This window comes from Piliocolobus tephrosceles, chromosome 7 (assembly GCF_002776525.5).
Source record: "Piliocolobus tephrosceles isolate RC106 chromosome 7, ASM277652v3, whole genome shotgun sequence".
NCBI lineage: Eukaryota > Metazoa > Chordata > Mammalia > Primates > Cercopithecidae > Piliocolobus > Piliocolobus tephrosceles.
This window is the reverse complement of record NC_045440.1, coordinates 72,412,733-72,428,316: the sequence shown is the minus strand read 5'-3', so window position 1 is coordinate 72,428,316 and position 15,584 is coordinate 72,412,733. Positions and strand designations below refer to the sequence as shown.

At 37.9% G+C, this 15,584-nt stretch overlaps 1 protein-coding gene across 4 annotated transcripts in view; it reads left to right on the top strand.

Annotated features, from left to right (window-relative positions):
* The window catches only part of EYA1 (EYA transcriptional coactivator and phosphatase 1), a 350,164-nt gene that overhangs the window by 74,580 nt on the left and 260,000 nt on the right, over window positions 1–15,584 (top strand). Inside the window, exon 3 of one of the 4 annotated variants that reach the window (XM_031935952.1) lies at window positions 3,352–3,425. The exons of the other annotated variants lie outside the window; for them this stretch is intronic. The gene's annotated coding sequence lies outside the window, so the exon portion shown is untranslated. The remainder of the gene's footprint in view (window positions 1–3,351; window positions 3,426–15,584) is intronic. 4 annotated transcript variants of the gene reach the window in all.

Below are 15,584 nucleotides of genomic sequence, written 5' to 3'. Positions count from 1 at the left end.
AGTTCATTTGAATCAGAGCTGCTGCTCCTGCTTCTGCTTCTTCTTCCTTCTTCCTTCTTCTTTCTTCTTCTTCTTCTTCTTTTTTTTAAATTATGCTTTAAGTTCTGGGATTACATGTGCAGAACGTGCAGGTTTGTTACATAGGTATACATGTGCCATGGTAGTTTGCTGCACCCATCAACCCATCATCTACATTGGATATTTCTTCTAATGCTATCCCTCCTCTAGTCCCCAACCCCACAACAGGCCCCAGTGTGTGATATTCTCCTCCCTGTGTCCATGTGTTCTCATTGTTCAGCTCCCACTTATGAGTGAGAAGATGTGGTGTTTTGTTTTCTGTTTCTGGGTTAGTTTGCTGAGAATGATGGTTTCCAGCTTCCTCAATGTCCCTGCAAAGGACACGAACTCATCCTTTTCATGACTGCATAGTATTCCATGGTGTATATGTACCACGTTTTCTTTATCCAGTCTATCATTGATGGTCATCTGGATTGGTTCCAAGTGTTTGCTATTGTTAACAGTGCTGCAGTAAACATATGTGTGCATGTGTCTTTACAGTATAATGATTTATAATCCTTTGGGTATATGCCCAGTAATGGGATTGCTGGGTCAAATGGTATTTCTGGTTCTAGATCCTTGAGGAATTGCCACGTTGTCTTCCACAATGGTTGAACTAATTTACACTCCCACCAACAGTATAAAAGTTTTCCTATTTCTCCACATCCTCTCCAGCATCTGTTGTTTCCTGACTTTTTAACGATCACCATTCTAACTGGCATGAGATGGTATCTCATTGTGATTTTGATTTGCGTTTCTCTAATGACCAGAGATGATGAGCTTTTTTCATATGTTTGTTGGCCACATAAATGTCTTCTTTTGAGAAGTGTCTGTTCATATCCTTTGCCCACTTTTTGATGGGGTTGTTTTTTTCTTGTAAATTTGTTTAAGTTCTTTGTAGATTCTGGATATTAGCCCTTTGTCAAATGGATAGACTGCAAAAATCTTCTCCCATTCTTTAGGTTGCCTGTTCACTCTGATGATTATTTCTTTTGCTGTGCAGAAGCTTTGTAGTTTAATTAGATCCCATTTGTCAATTTTGGCTTTTGTTGCGATTTCTTTTAGTGTTTGATACATATATGAATTAATCAATTTACATTGTAATGTTATTATATTGTACTTGCCCTCTTTTATGTTCTTACAAGTGGGAAAGAACAGGATGGATTTAAAGCTACCATGCTAGAATTGGACATTATTTGGACTCATTTTAATTTAAGTCATAACACATTAATTGAGAGTGTGTTTTGAATATATGTCTTGCTGGAAAAATATTTGTAAACCATTGCTTTATACTATTAGTTTAACAATTATATACTCTTCTCCCACCCCCATTGTACAGTGTTTTTAGTCTTTGTCTGTCTAGATAGTAAGGTGGCAATATAAATGAACATAAAGATATAAATATATATGCATATACACATTCACAGATACATATGTAGATATCTTCAAAGCTACATCTAAAATGCATATACTCAATACATATTTGCATGGTGTACTGGTTAAATGTGCGGCTTAGACAGCCTGAGTTGTACTTCAGTGATGATGTTACTCATTGGCTGGCGGCTACCCTATGCAAGATACTTAGTCTTTCCGAGCCTCAATTTCCTTATTGTGAAGAAAAATAATAATATTGTGAAGAATAGATTGTTGTGAGATTGTACACTGTGAAGTACTTGGTTTCTAGCATAATAATAATGGCGGTTTTTTAGTATTTAATGGTTTTTATCTGTAATAATGAATACATGGTTATGCTTTGACCTGTTTTTAATTCAAAATTGCATACAAGGTTAAAACAACCCAAAACAGCAAGGAAATTTAGAATTCTTGGGGCACCATTCAAGGAAATGATATGTAGTGATTATCTGTTGGACATCACCACCATTTCATAGAATTTCTTTTTAAATATGTTAGAAACATCACATTTAGTCATGTGCTTTTCCTTTAACAAAAATGTTGACAGAGAGAAAAGGACAATTGGCTAGAAGTAGGCAGTGTTTAAAGTTGGCTGAATGCCTTGTTTTAAAGTGAAAAAAGAAACCAAGCTGTAAACATTAGCTTAGCACAGGCATACAGAACAATTTCACAAAAGAGAGAAACACAGTTGCAAAATAGAGTAAATGTTTTTATGGTTGAATACAGAACATATATTAAGGTCCAAATGATCTTTGCTTTTTTATGAGTTCTCCTGATTCAGACAGGATTCTTGGTTCCTAGGGAATGGCAGTGGCACCTTTCGCATGACTGGATGTATATTTGGAAGAGACTTAACAAGCCTTACAATAAGCATATAAACAGTGATTTTGTATTTTCCAGTTTAAATGGCTAGTTTATAAGGGAGACAAAGATGGGCTATAAAAGGGGTTTTCAGGATTTGAAATCACAATTAAAGTTGGATGTTTGATAACTGCAAGTATGCCATGACTCCAAAAATTTAATTTGTATTATATGATAACATCCTCTTCTCCCATCCTTCCCTGACATCTAACCAACCCCAATATTGGAGGAAAATCACTTTTATACTTTGGGAAGGTAGAAGTTCCATGCTCTGAGGAATGTGCTCATAATCAAATAATTTGAAACAATTTTAAAATTTATTAACATTATTTGGAGTAAAAATATAACTAGGACAAAAGTAGTCTAAAATTGAGTACTAGATCACTTTTGTGTTTTATTTATGAGAAAACAGTTATTTTCCCAGGTTTAATGTAGCTGATCATCTACCTATATACATGTCCTATATATAGGTATAGATATAAACATATATATGTACATCTACATCCACATAATGCTTATGCAATCCTTATACACATGTATACGTCCATATATTAAAATTATGTGTATATAGATCAATATATAACAATCAGCTTACGTTGCAGTTTTCTTTGTATAGAATTTATAACAAACTCATCATACTTTAATAAGGATTACAGGCATCTATCATTCCTGAATTAATTTTATAACCCAATTGTATAACAATTGTTTTCTATTTGTGTTCGTATTATCTAGATGATCTGAATTCTGACCCTTTCCCCAGAGTAAGAGGCAATTCAGATTCTCTTCTAATTGAGTCCTGTGAGGCTTGTGAAATATCAGTTTTATTATGGGGATTGTTGTTCTCTGGGGCTTGAAACAGGACCACCAAATATAACATGTTGTACCACACATTGTTTAAGAACTACTAATGTCTTAAGATGAGTTAAGTAAAAGCAATAAATTTTTTAAAGATGTGGGAAAATAAACATAAATGTCTGCAGGGTAAGGTTTTTCTCCCCTTTTTCCTTTTTTTTTTTTAAGCCCATTGGCACTGCTGTTCAATATGTTACGACATTCAGAGCAACCACAGCAGTAGCTCTCACCAGAAATTAAAGGTAAATCTGACATTTTTTTCATCATGTAGTACTAAGATAAGTAGATACGGTTCTCTTTTTATTTTTAATGCTACATACATCTTTTAGCCATACGGTGTTAAGCCTGTGACATCATGGCGATGTTTTCCCCTTTAATCCTTGAGTATTTAAGAAAAACATGAAGTATCTTTGTATTTCCTACATGATTGATCTTTTCTATATCAGATTAATATTTCTTTTATCTGTCTTATTTTGATCAGTGTTACAGAATCAATTGTCACATTAGTTACAGAAGGACCCCTACAGACTAGATACTTCAAGCACCTCACCTTCTATTAGGTTGGTGCAAAAGCAATTGCGGTTTTTACCATTACTTTTAATGGCAAAAATCTCAACTCCTTTTACACCAATCTAATAGAAAAAGAAACTCAGGTTCTTGTAGCAAATTCAGAGCTGGCTCCCTTTTTCTTATGAAATTCATATGTGAGTTATGAGTTAGATCAGAGAAACCTCATTGTTTCTACTGACTGATGGAAAAATGGCAGGGATAGAGAGGTAAATAAATACGGACTTGCCCTAAGTCTCAGAGGTTAAAGTAAAAACCAGAGTAGAAAGCAAATCATTTGAAACAAAATATGCAATTTTCCCTTTATTCTTTAAAATCCTATTGGAAAGCAATTGCACAGATCTTCTGATTAGGCCATCTTCAGGAAGACTCTCATAGGTTTTGGTGGAAAGAGAAACCATCTGGCCAGTCTTGCTGGAGAACACTAGCAAAGGGAGAACACTTTCCCAGTGTTAGTTACATTTTTTGTTTGTTTGTTGTCAGTAACAGCTACTGACTCTGGCACATTTAAGAGACGGTTTATTGAATGGACGCTGTTATAGCTCATAGACTCAAAGGCCTTGGTGAACAACCAAACCTCCAAAAGGGGAGCCGCTGGGGCAATTCAGGGACCCTAACTTTAGAGTTTTGCCGTTAGGATATCTCAGATCTAGTGGCCTCCCATTTCTTGAGTCTTCATTTTGATGATCAAATGATCAAGAGAAAGAATCTGATTGATCCAGCCAAGATCATGTATCTACGCTTGGACCAGTCAGTTACAGCCAAGAGGGAAGTCAAAGGCACTGATGTGATAGACACATGAGGCCCATATTTACATATCTGGCCATTCCAAGAGAAAGAGAAACCCCTGTGAGTCTGGGATGCACCTAATGGGCATTCACCTAAGTCCAAATGTGCTAAAAGATAATGTAAAAACAATCGACTGCATAGTACATATATATTTACATGCACACACACAACTAATTTTACATCTCAGAAAACAGTGTAGTTTTGGTTCAGTGTCACCTTCTAAGGCAACAGAAGGAACTAATTGGGTGTTTACAATGTGCTAAGCGTGGTAAGCAGGACACATGCATTGTTTCCTTTGATCTTCAAACAATGCTGTGAGATAGGCACTATTTTCACACCCATTTTACAGGGGAGGAAGCTGAAATGTAAAGAAGTTATATATCTCCAAATCACATAGTTAGGTAAGTGGTAGGAGTGCTTGCATATAGCTTTGATCCCACAATTTTAAGAAGTCACTGACATTTCTCCAACTGAATAAAACACACCCAGTACTTACCACATTAAAATATAACTATTTGATTTAGCTCTTCTTTCTCCTAGATTTGAGCAACTTGAGGACAGATTTTTCTTTTTTTTACTTATGTCTGTATTTAACATGTACTAGAGTGCCTAAAACATACTATATGTTATAATTAGTTTGAATTAATAAAAGAATAAATGAATGAACATTTGACCTGGTCAGATGCTAAGTTCCAAGCTTCTAATTGTCACAATTGAATTAGTTAAACCTTACTGCTAGATAACATGCCAACAGCAAGAAACACTTATGTTGCCTTTGCTAACTTTAAGATAAATAATTTGAGAGTTTATGAATATTCGGAGAAAAATAAGACATAATGCCTCCCCTTAGAGGGTTTAAAATTTATTCACAGTGATAAAATTTATAAAAATAAATGTAAAAATTTGATAAATACTAAATTTGCAACGTTAAATGGACTCAGTGCTGTAGGAGCTCAGAGAAGCATGTTGTCTCAAAGGCTAGGGCAGGCAGTAGGGAAAGGTGTCACGGTGAACCCAGAATTACTGGGCATTGAACATATTGGACTTACACACCTGGAGGGAAGAATAGGCAGGGAAAACAGCACTAACAACAATATGTCATTAAGAAATGTTTATGGACATTACAAATAGATTTTCTTGTGGTAAAACATACATAGCATTTATCATTTTAATCATTTAGAGTATACAGTCCAGTAGCACTGTGTATATCCACAATGCATGTTTGTGATGTTTTTGGAAAACAATGGTTAGACAAGTTCTAACCAGTTACCTGCTGGAAATTCTATTAGAGGGATGTAACTTTGGGTTATATTATAAAACTTCCATTGGACTCCAACCCTCAGCTTATTTATAAAAAAATTGCAACATGATTTCCACAGCCCTGTAATTGCAAAACTGGTGTGCCTAGAAATGTGAAGTCAAAAGATAGGAGGTAAACCATACCAGATGAGAGAGAGTAGTGAGTGGGAACCAGACACCAGAGTTTTAACAACATCTCTGCTATTTATGGGGTTATTCTTTGCCTAATGGGATGAACTTGGGCAAGTTATATCTCTAAGGTGCCTTTCTAATAATAAATCCCATGGATCCAAATGTATAAAAATAGCTTAGAAAAGAATGTCCCTGTGTTTCTTTGAAAATAGAGATAAATGTGGTCTTAGTACTTAAATGTGGAGACCTACATAGTAGTCTAGCTCAGTTCTGCCAGTGCCCTTGGATCAGTTATGCCATCAAGACTTTGCTCTTGAGTAGCTCAAACTTTGTCCAAGTCAGGATTACAGACACCTTTCTTGCTAGTGTTCAATTCAGTGTGATATCTGTTAACCGAGACTTAGTAAATCATCTAACCAACAAAAGGAAAATTCAAATTGTTCAAGACTTAACTGAATGTGGTGAAGTATTACAGAAAATTTAATGAAACTCAATCTGTAGATATTGTAATGTATAAAAATCATTATTATCAGTCTATTAATTTTTCAGACAATTGTGCATGTATACTCATGCATAATCATGTATCATTTCTGCCAGTATCCATACCAACCAATGACCACTTCAGATGTGATGTATTTTGATATGCTTTCAACCCCAGTCAATGACTCTAATGGGAAGAAGCCCTTAAGCACTTAGAACCATTTATTAAGAAACTCTCAAAATTAATTACAAAATAGTGAGTTTTAAATAGTACCCTAGAGACATGAAAAACCATTTGATTCCAAAGGTGCCAAACTTGGAAACAGGAAGTAGCTCATAACTTGTTTAACATGTTAGGCAAAACACAACAACTTCTCTTTTTCCTAGGTACTAGTAATTTTTTGTTATTGTTCCTTCTTAGAAGAAAATACACCACAAAAGAAGGATATTGACTTATAAGACATTTGATACTCTGCAACAATGCCCTAGTTGGCAAACTGCTAAGATGACTCTAATGCCCAATCCATTAGACACTGTCTTAGAAAAAAGGGATATTTTAAAATGTTGGACCCTGAAAAGCACATTAATTTTTAATATTTTAAAAATGTATGTTTAAAAACATATGGTTTTAAATTCTATCTATTTTTTAAAATAATGTATATATATTTTTTAACATAGATATAATTCTCTTTCTCATATTTAGGAGGAGAACTCAACTCCAACATACCACAGTAAAATAAATTCTTAATTTTACTTATTAACCTAAAAGCCTGAAATGGTTTAGAATATGACTGTGTACCTTTTTATTCCCAACTGGTGTTTCATCTGATGATGGAAATAAATATTATAAGGTCCATATAGTAATCTCATTGTGAGGAAACATAAAAGTTTAAACAAAAAGTCACTTTAAAATTTATATGTTAGATGACTCTTATCCAAACCCCAGTGGTAAGAAGAATAGACGGAGACTTCTGAACAGTAATGTGAGTCTCTGTTTCCTGTATCTTAACTTTCAGGAGTTCTCTTTTTCTCCAAAGTTTCCTCTTGTAAAGATATATAAAAATCTTCTTGCTCTATTACTTTTATTCCTTTTCAATGAGAAAACAATAACATGTTTAATTTAGAAAACCACCTTTAAGGTGCTCCATTGGGAAACATTGTGTCAAGAGGTATAAATCTGTGGTCATACATTTGTAGTGTGTGTAGCTGTCTTGAATATTGATTAAGGATTATATCTCTATACCTGCTCACATAAAATGATGTACATGCTTATTGATATTTTACAGTCATTGCATGTTATTCTTATTTGCGTTTTAAGACTTTGGGTTTAAACGTAATTGAGGCAAGTCATACTATATGTATGCACAATACTTCATATCACTCATGTTAACTGTAAATTTTAAGTGCTATTCTCTTTTATTACTACTGTGAATAATTTTGCCTTGCCTTTTCTGATTTCAAAAAAAGATTTTGAAAAAAACTTTTCAGAAGAACAGAGTTCTACTGAATAAACATTGCTTTTTGAATGTTTTATGCTTACTCATATATGCAAAAATCTTTTATTCTTCCTTGTGTGCTCTGACATAAATACCGTGTTGCCCAGAAATTGTTGCTTGAATATCTCTGTGGTCATATTTAGTCATATTTCTGAGGCCATCAAAGCTGTTATGAGGTTTTTCAGTACTAATCTCCCCATCATTTCAGAAGTATTGCTAGCTCTATTCTCAAACCTTTTAATAAAATAACAAAACTATTTTCCTGCACAAAGATGTATCTTTCCAGAGCAAAAGATTTCAGTTACCCATCTAGGGCAGAATGTTTTGATGGACAATCTTTTCATTTATTCTGTGGAATATGAAAGTGACCATTTGTTGTGTTTTGTAGAAATTGTGTCTTTCCATCACCTTGGAAACAATAGGTAACTAATAATTTGAATAGATGGACGAATAAATAATATAGTTATTTTTAACTTTGTGAATAATTTTGCCTTGCCTTTTCTGATTTCAAAAAAAACTTTTCATAATACCCCACTTCTCAGTACCACCACAATAGAAATTAAATTTCGACATGAATTTTGGAGGGGACACATTCAAACTGTACTTATCGTGAATATAAATTTATGTATTTTAAAGATAAACTAAATATTCTGAGTATTACTTGTGACTTTTGTATTATCCATTTATTTATCTATCTATCTATCTATCTATCTATCTATCTATCTATCTATCTATCTATCTATTTATTTATTTATCTAAAATGGAGTCTCACTCTGTTGCCCAGGCTGGAGTGCATGGCTCAATCTTGGCTCACTGCAACCTCTGCCTTCCAGATTCAAGCAATTCTCCTGCCTCAGCCTCCTGAGTAGCTGGGATTACAGACATGAACCACCATACCTGACTAATTTTTATATTTTTAGTAGAGACAGGGTTTCACCATGTTGGCCAGACTAGTCTCGAACTCCTGACCTTGAGCGATTTGCCTGCCTCAGCCTCCTAAAGTGCTGGGATTATAGGTGTGAGCTACCACACCTGGCTTCTTCTTCCTTTTAGCCAATTTCTTTGATGGTGTGGCCAGTTACAAATCTTGTTTGCTTTGTATAAGGAGGTTTCTACTCTATTTGTTTACCTTAATAATATCAACAGCATTTGCATTCTAAATATAATTATATAGAGGCAATAAACATAGAGTCTTAAGAGTAACATAATTTAACATTTGTCCTGAATCCTTTCTGAACAAAGTGGGCAATAATAAAGTATTATTTAGTGAAAAGATGTTAAATTTAGACATCTGGCATTTGAAAAATAAATGAAATTATTCTACTTTATCATTTCAAGTTTCTTTGAATCTTTATATGAGTTCCACATATCATTTTACAATAAGACATATTAGTATTTGTGGAAACTGAGTAAAAAATGATCCTATGTTACTCAGAGGGAAGTTGTAATCTTGGTTTTGAAAATAGACAGTAATGTTCAGAAATGTAGTAGGCAATGTCCTACATGTCCTTTGCAAGATCACCAATAGTGAGTCTGAAAGTAAATTTAAACGCAAGGCTTGTAAATTTAGATAAATAGTATGTGTAGAATGCATACTATTATTGAATTTAAAAGAATGATTACTGTAGGTTATAATTTATATGTTATGCTATCTTCATTTTCTAATAAGTAAGTTGAGGCTTAGAAATCTCAAATTATATTAATAAGTTGTTTTGCAATTGTCCCTAAACAGAACTTCGATGATAAATAATTGCTAATGTAGTGTACTTAATACCCACTACCAAGATTCCATAATTATGCCAGCATTACGATGCATTCTAAATATGTTCTGTCTGTATCTATTGGGCTAACTAGGCCTGTTGCGTTGCCTGTTGAGTTTGGCTTGGTAGCGCCCTTTACCTGTGTAAGTGGCACAGACAGGGAAAATGAGAAAGATGGCTGTTTCTGATGAAGACGATTTAAATAGACTTGCAGTTTAGAACCGTACCTCAAGGCAAGAAGGTGAAAGAAACTAGCAATGCACATTTGTCATTAAAGGCGAGCAAGAATGTGGAGGAAAAGCATTAACGTGGCATCAATAGCTAAAAAGTCAGTGAGTTTTTTAGATACGAAGATTGGGGTGAAATTTGTCACTTATAGGCAAATGGCTATAGGAGAAGTTTGGGAAGGGGCCCACCGAGGAGGAGGGAGGACAGAAGATGTGGAAGAGTGCAGTCCTCAGGGAGAGCAGCGCCTGAGGAGGGTAATAGGGTGAGTACTATCTGGAGGAAGATTATTTAGATGTGGTAGTAGAAAGTTATATGAATAACTACCTAAAGAAAATCTGTTTAGTGGGTTCTGTTATTATAACGTAGTGGAAATGATCCAAAAAGGCACATTTGATGAATTTGAATCCCAGTTTAGATAGTCATTACTCTCCTTTAGCTTTAACTCTACAGAGGAATGTTTTTTTTACACTAAAGAAAACGTGAAGGTGAGAAAGCTCCAATAAGAGGGAAAACATTTAGGAATGAGGACAACAGGAAAGGAAAGTCAATGAAAGACTGTTGTCTTCAGGAATTCAGCAATGGTCCGAGGGAATGTTTGAAACTGTTCTGTGACAACTGTGGCAGACCAGTAGAAATGGAACACTAGAGAATGTATCGCAGTTAAGTAAAGATGTACCCTAACATGTATATGTAAATATTTGTGTATATGTGTCCTCTGTGTGTGTGTGAGAAAGAGAGTGAGAGGCAGTGAGCGAGAGAGAGAGAGAGAAAGCATGTATGTGTTAAGAAATAACCTAAGCATAATGTGTGATTTCAAATGTCAGTATCAGACATAGAAAATTAGACTGGTATTAACCTTAGAGATCTTCTCATCCAGCTTTTTGTGTCATGATACATGAAGCTTTCTTCAGCATTTCACGTGGGTGGTTGTCTAGCTACAGCTTAGAGCAATCTAGTGAAAATGAACTCAGGTTTACAAGGCAGTCCATTCTATTGTCTATAGACACGTTGGTAATTCTGTAGGGGAACACATTTCTCTCTGTACTTGTGAGATTCATTACCACAGAACACCACTTTGGCTTCCGAAACTGTGGATAAGAAAGCCATGTACCTTTAGTCTAACTCTGTGCCATCTAATGCAGTAGCTAGCCACTAGCCACATGTGGCTATTGAACATGTGAAATGTGGTTAGTCCCAACTCGAGATGTTCTGGACATACCAGATTTTGAAGGCTATTGCAAACACAAAAGAGTCTAAAACATCTCATTAATAATTTTGATATTAATTATATGTTGAAATGGTAGTATTTGGGGTATTTTGGATTCAACAAAATATATTACTAAAATTAATCTGACATCTTTGTTACTTTTAAAAATGTGGCTACTAGAAAAATTTCAAATTGATGGCAGTGGCGGGGATGTCCACAGCAGCCACTGCCATCACACTGGCTGTGTACAGCCAGTGGTGCCAGGAGTGGTTGTGCAAGCAACAATGGCAGACACTGGTCCTCTGTGCCCCATGTCTCTGAGGCAGCTGACTGTACCACCCTCACTTTCACATGCCTAGGCAGGACCTGCTCCCAGGCCTGGACCCTCCACCACTCTAGACCCTGGCCCCTGTTGCCACTCTCACCCACCACTGCTGCCTGGAGGGCACAGAGCGAAGGCAGAGCTGGGCCTGGGGTGGTACTGCACTCCAGGAGCCAGTGGGAGCCAGGGACAAGGAGGAATCCCCTGGAGCCTGCCACCCTGGGAGCCACTAGGGCCAGGCTGAACTGCCTGCCAGTGGGAGAGCAACACAGTTGGGCACAGAGGGGTGAGCAGAGAGGGGCCCAGTGATGACCTGGAGCCACCATCCCAGGCTGCAAGGAGGCACAGCTGGGACCACCTGCACACTCCATAGAGCGGGTGGGAGTCCTGCCCTCCAAGGCACTGAACCTGGGCATCTTTGCACCTCTGTACACTTGGGGGCCTGGGAAGGCTCCCATTCCCCTGCAGACTCAGGGATGGGTGTCTGCTTCCACTGCCTGGCCTCTCCCTGTTCCTGGCACCCACTCCAGTCTCGGAGGGGGGTTAGAGCTGAGCCCGGCTGGGTGTGTGCACACTTGCAGCAGCACTGGCATGCCAGCCTCCTGCCACCTTGGCTACTTCTGGACTTTGGGCACCAATAAGCATGGTCGGGGAAACCAACTGGTTGCTGAGGACAGCTCAGATACAGGCCTGCAGGTGACCCTTGACTCAAGAAGCCTGGGCACCATGGACAGTGGCAAGAGGCAGACAGGCTCCTGAGCAGAAGGGGTGAGTCCCCATTGAGGGGCCCCACCTTCAGGTCAGGGAGTTCCTAAAGACTGAGGGCTGGCTTCCAGTCCTGAGGACTGGAGTGGGAACTTGTGGTGCCTTTTCTGGGCCCAGCCATGGTCACCCATGAGCCAATCAGCATGCACTTCCTCCCCTCTGAGGCCCATAAAAGCCCCAGGCTCAACCAGAGCTGGACAGAAGATGGGACAACCAGCTGCAGAGAGGAGCTACCCTAGCTGCTGTGACTTGAACACTTGTTGGGATGACCTGTCTGCAGAGAGGAGCTACTCTCTGCTAGGAGCTGAACACTTGATCGGATACCCTGGCTAGGGAATGGAGCTTCCCCCTGAGAGACACCCTGGCTGTATAATAGAGCTACCCCCTGAGAATCTCCTCTGAGCCATTCTATCCTCTTCATCTTTCTCACTCTCCACTTGTCTGTGTACCTCATTTTTCTTGGTCTCAGGACAAGAACTTGACACCCCCCAAATAGTGAGGCTAAAAGAGTTGTAACACAAACAGGGATGAAACATGCCCCTTGCTTGCCACATTGCTGGCAAAGAGAAGGAGAGAAGAGCTGTGGCCCTCCAGGGGACCCAGACCTGGGAGCTCCCCAAGCCAGGGCTGTGATTCTCTCTTTGGGGTCCTGTGGTTCCAGGCATATCCAAGTTTCTGGGTGCTACCATATACCCCGTTGCTAGCTGTGGAAGCTGCTTGCAGTGTGCCTTGTTTGGCCACAGTCTCACAGAGAACCAGCACCAGTGCCAGCACCTGGAGCTGCGTGTCCCACCATGGCAGCTGGCATGTTTGACTGTGCAATGTTCAGACCCCACGCTCACTCACACACCCCTTGCTGCTCCATGCCTGACTCCCCCTTGGCAAATATGGAATCCAGGCTGGTAGCATGAGCCAGGCGCAGCCTGCCAGACCAAGTGGGCAGAACAAGCCCAGCAGCCTGAGATTGGATGCCTGTTGGGCAAAGGAATCACTGGCCACAAAGGTTTCTGGCCAGAAAAGCAACACCCCAAGTATCCTGCAACAAAATTACATAAAATTACATGAAAGCCTCAAGATTATACACTCACATTATATTTCTATTGGACAGTGTTGGTCAACATTATACTTATAACCAATTGCCTTATTTGCATATGCCCTTTTTTCTTCCTAATATCTAGCTTTCACCAGACAAGGCAATTAACAGAAAAGATAAACTTTCAAGTTCTTTGATTTCTAGCCAAAGACTTCAAAGGCCCTACAACTACTTCCCCATTCTCTAGAGACTGTATTATTTAAATCAGTGTTTCCCAAACTTCCAGGATCACCAGAATTGCCTGGGGTGCTTGCTAAAGTTGAGCTGTCTAAGTCTCTCCCATATGTACAGAAACAGCTGCTTCTGGGACAGTCCTATGGCAGCAGTGTTTGGGAAACTTTTCATTAGGGAAGAAGAATCCACAATGGTTTTCCATTTGCATAGGACAAAATGTGCACTTTTTGAAACACTTCACAGCCTGGTTAAATCCTGTTTTCGATTGTGGTTTCCTTCCCTGCTCCTTCCCACCACTTTTCAGTCATGACAACCTACTCATTAGGTTCTTTCTTGCTTTGGGTTGAATTAGTTTCTCCACCTGTCTGAAATGCCTCCTCCTGGCCCTTCTAAGCCTGATGGGTTCTAACTTTTTGTTACTGGCCCTTGTAAGAAGCTTGCCTTCATATTCTCCCCGCTCCAGACAAAGATAAGTGCTCTCTACTCCTTTATGGTATTTTTCCTCTAGAAAGGAACACAATCCAGGCTGCACATTTGAATCACCTGAAACTTTTAAAACTGATGCTCAAGTTACTTCCCTAGAATTTTGAGTTGCTTGGTCTATGGCAGGTCATGGCTGTTAAAATTTTTCTTTTCAACCTTCTCAGGATACCAGTATTGAGAATCACATTTGGTGATTTGAGCACAGTCCTATTTCAGAAATTTATCACAAATTATTATAATTACTTGTTTATATAGATCTCTTCATCTTAGATTGAACACCTGGAGAATGTGAACAATGTCTTCTGTATCACAAATGCTGGGGGCGCAAAAAATGTTGAAATGCTTTTTCAGTGAAGAGTTTAAGGAACTTCTCTTGGTGTGAGTTGATGAGTAGATGACAGAGGTAACAAAGGAATATGTGAAGAAAATTACTTAAATCAATTTTGAAAATTTTGAGGCAAATTACTAAGATACTTTACACATTTCTCTGACATAACCTTGGACTTCTCCCCACATTCTCCTGTGCTCATTATGGCATGCCCCTTGGCATCATCTTTATCCATTAAGTGAAATTTGCTGGAGGAATCTCAAAAATCTTGTAGAAGTTGACTGCGGCCAAACTTTTATATGTGGTTCTCACTTCCATAACTTTAATTTTTGTTTCAATTCCTGCAAAGCCTGTACCTAACTGGATTCTTTTCTCCTCGCTTCATGGCTATACTGGCTTTCAAAACACCTCCAGTTGTTTTGCCTTTAAGTTTTGGTGTAATGGGCTATTTAACCTTCCAAACTGGCTGCACTGACCTTCATTCTCTTCATAAACATAAACCTCTGAAAGATCTATGAAAGTGCCTTGCTTCTCTTGTCTCCATGTTAATTAAGGTCTGCATAAGCTTCTTACTTATACTTTTATTTTTGCTATTTATTTTAAATGAATTTTTCTTAGCATTATATGCTTTTTCAAATGTAAAATATTCTCTTTTCTGAGAGGTTTTTTTCTTTCTCCCTTTTTATTGTTTTCTCTGTTTATGTTAAATCCTATACTGTTCATCATACTCTGAGAGTAAAAATTAGTTATGTGTTTTTTATTTGCCCTTCCAACACTGCTCTTAACATATTATATGTTCCTGGACCCAAATCCTCATGTTTTCAATTATTATTTTTTCTTAGTATGCAAAGATAACTGTCAATTTGCATACCCAATATCTGTTCTTTTTTTTTATTTTTTATTTTTATTTATTTATTTATTTTTTATTTTTATTTTTTATTATACTTTAAGTTCTAGGGTACATGTGCATAACGTGCAGGTTTGTTACATATGTATACCTGTGCCATGTTGGTGTGCTGCACCCATCAACTCGTCAGCACCCATCAATTCATCATTTATATCAGGTATAACTCCCCAGTGCAATCCCTCCCCCCTTCCCCCTCCCCATGATAGGCCCCAGTGTGTGATGTTCCGCTTCCCGAGTCCAAGTGATCTCATTGTTCAGTTCCCACCTATGAGTGAGAACATGCGGTGTTTGGTTTTCTCTTCTTGTGATAGTTTGCTAAGAATGATGGTTTCCAGCTGCATCCATGTCCCTACAAAGGACGCAAACTCATC